Genomic DNA, 3,409 nt, shown 5'->3' on the forward strand with positions numbered 1-3,409 from the left:
TTCATCGTTCTTAACCCCTGTCCGTTTAAACGCAACTACCAACAATTATTTTAAAAACTACACCATCCTATATTATTGGAATCTATTCAAAATCTATGAAGTTTCATTTCTTTCTAGTATATATAGACAGGATTAATCTTCACCAATTCATTAAACTATACACTTGAGTTACACCTCACAAGAATTTCGCTAATGGATGAAGATGTGCTTTGAATTTTGCACGTGTGCAGAATAGTATCGACATAATCTGTCTCTATTATTATACAAATATATTAAGAAAACAAAAGACGCATATCAACAAATTTTAACAATTAGACTTAATAAATAATTCTTAAAGCAAAATTAAAATTTTCAGAAACTAAAACAAGATAATAGTTTACTTAAAAAAGAAGATACGGACAGTTCCCTTTTTGGGGGGTGGGAATAAAAGCAAAACAACCGACCTAATAAAGCATATTGCAAAAAAAAAAAAAAAAAAAAAAAAAAAACGAAAAAAAGGAAGGAAGTCGCACATTAGATAAGCGTTTCAGCTTTACGAGCCAACCACCTGAGATTACACGTGACAATGGTATTAGCAAACAAAATGGTATCTTCTTTGGTACTTCCGGAGGGAACATCCACCACATAGGATTCCACCACCATCGTATTCCCTCCGCCGCCGCCCTCCTCCTCATGTAAGGTGGTGGTGGACCGGTAATTCGCCAGTTTGTGGTCCCCGCCAATGATGGTAAAAACCATGACATGTGCCTCGTCATCCAGCCGCTCGAGCCGCTCCACGCTTGTGTTAGCCGGCATGCCACTAACCACCACCACCTCTCTAACCGTGCCAACCCCGCCATCGCCTTGACGGATGGTGCAGCTTTTAACGAACCGCTTGTAAGCCTGTGGGTTGTCGAAGCGGCGAACCATGGACCATACTAGAGCAAGAGGCGCCTGAACCACTTGAAAGAGGCTGAAGCCACATTGGTTCGGGGAAAGGCTTGGGGTGTGGTAAAGCCGGATCATTGAGTCCGTGCATGTGCTAGCCTTGCGCTCCGTAGCGGTTCCGTTACAGTGCATAATTTCAAGTAGTTTTTGAGTGTGTCTTTTTTCTTTTTTTTCTTTTTTTTTTTTTTTTTTAAAAAAAAGAGAGAATTTTAGTAAAGAAAAAGGAATGTTTTAAGGATAAAAGATTAGGTTGTTGGTCGGTTTAAGAATTATATAATTTTGGGATATGAATGGTTTATGAAGGCGGCGTTTGTTGTATATATAACTTGGAAGCGAAGTATTAATATAATATAAAAAGAAATATCTCAAAGTATCATAACGTCACATACATCCCAACTTCATCCGACTTTGAACGTATCTCCATTCCAACTTTTCTTTTTATCCTTTTATTTCTTTTGACCATATAATTGTTTATTTTTCAACTTCAATCTTTTTCCACTTCATACCGTGGTTCAACGATAACTTCTCTTTAATTATTTTTTTAATCAGTAGTGGAGCCTGAAATTCCATATAGAGACACTATAGGTATGTCTAATAAAAAGAATATATAAAAAAAAATAAAAACATATATTCATAATTTCATAAATTAACTAATTTAATACATTACAATTGTCATCTATGAGTTTTCATGTTTTGAAATTGATCAATGATAACTTCAATATCTAACTTATCAAATAAATCATTTTCAATATAGACTATACAACAATCATTCATCCACCGACCTTTCACTATTGCACAATCAAGTCTTCATAATATGCATAACAAAAAATGTTCTCTACAGTATCTATGACAACAGTAAAATCAACATCGAGATGAGTAATTTGTAAATTAATGGATAAATCTTGTTTTTAATCATCATGACTATTTTTACTACAAGATCACATATGCTTTTTAGCTCAACAAACTCAATATTTGAACACATTAATAACATAATTTTGAAGTTGATCCTAAGCATAAAGAGTTCAATAGCTAAAAAATCTTTTGGGTAAAATTGAGCAATAACTAAATTTTTTTTCTATAAAAAGAAACAAATGAATTACTCGAATTTAGACATGCCACACAGAGAAACAATTCAATATTTGTTTCAGTAAAATGATTATTCACCTCTTGAAGTTGCATATTAATGATGACATAGAAAACTTCAACACAATAATGATGTAAATTTCTAACCGGTTGAGAATTTCGCCTTTGTCGCCCATGAATTATAAATAGGTCATCTATTTTAAGGACTTAAATATCATGACTATGCCATAAATCAAAAACCATACTCAACAACACATCTCAATCAGATTCTCTTATTTTCTATAGTATTTCTTTACAATTATGACAAAATTTATTGCATTTACAATATCTTAGACCAAGATCTGTAGGTAGTTTTTCTAGATTTATTTTTATATAAGATTGATTAGAATCCAAAAGATTTTTCTTCTTTGAAAATGATACCTCTACAGTCTTTATTGTTGTTTTTCTTTTATAATATCTCTCCATATCAATTTTGAAGTAACTCTGCCAAAGTATTTTGAGTTTTTTTGGGTTATTTAAAGTGAAACCATGAACTAACCAAATCCATAAAATTTTAATTTATTTGAATGCTTTAAGTTGGATTGAGTTGATCGAATTTTTTAAATCATTAATTTTTTCTAACACCATAGGCCAATCATCTCTTACTCTATTGTTTTTAATTAATTAAGAGTAAACTACAAATAAATTGTGAATTTAATTCCTTCGTCATCTAGGCGCAACTCTTAAAACCATTGTTAATGTTATGTATGGGTGAAACTTAAACCTCCAAATTTAAATTAAATAATGAAGTAAATGTCTTAATCACTACGTTATAAATTTAATGGTAAATATTCAATTTAGTTAAAATGTTGAACTCACAATTTGCACTATATTAAACTAATACATGATATATGTATTTAACATATTTGGTAACTAAAACGATGCTTACTCATAGCTAATTCTATTCATTTAGTTGGTAAGTAAAACCATCATGCGAAACTTACTTTTTTTAAGAAAAAGAAAAGTTAATGTACTGTTAATCAGTTAACCATCAATAACATGAAACAAAATAGATAGTTTTATTTTTTTTAAAAGTACGAAAGTCAAAATAGACGTTTCAACGATTAAAAAAACAAACAAACAAAATGCATGAAACCGAAAAATATGAAGATTGAAACAATATTCTAACATTTGTTTCCTTTTCCCTAATAAAAGAGAGTAACTGAAAAAGAATAATGTCAACAAAAAATAAAGATGTTCGGTTGGAGAATAAATCACCTACTACCTTTCTTTTGGATTTTTTTAGAACAATAAATCAGCTACTACGAAAGTTATCCTTTGAATTTTTAAAAAAGCTGCACATTTACACAGATTAATATATTAGAATCACATTTGTTACAATAGTAAGATTAAATGGTAG

At 30.8% G+C, this 3,409-nt stretch overlaps 1 pseudogene across 1 annotated transcript; it reads right to left on the bottom strand.

Moving 5' to 3' along the window:
• Window positions 1-335: 335 nt before the first annotated feature.
• LOC120083685 (abscisic acid receptor PYL12 pseudogene) lies at window positions 336-1,248 on the bottom strand (annotated as a pseudogene). Its single transcript, XR_016531359.1, has one exon. The product of XR_016531359.1 is annotated as an abscisic acid receptor PYL12 pseudogene (transcript).
• Between the last annotated feature and the right edge of the window lie 2,161 nt (window positions 1,249-3,409).

This window comes from Benincasa hispida, chromosome 8, assembly GCF_027475165.1.
Source record: "Benincasa hispida cultivar pf3 chromosome 8, pf3_genome.v1.1, whole genome shotgun sequence".
NCBI classification, from domain to species: domain Eukaryota; kingdom Viridiplantae; phylum Streptophyta; class Magnoliopsida; order Cucurbitales; family Cucurbitaceae; genus Benincasa; species Benincasa hispida.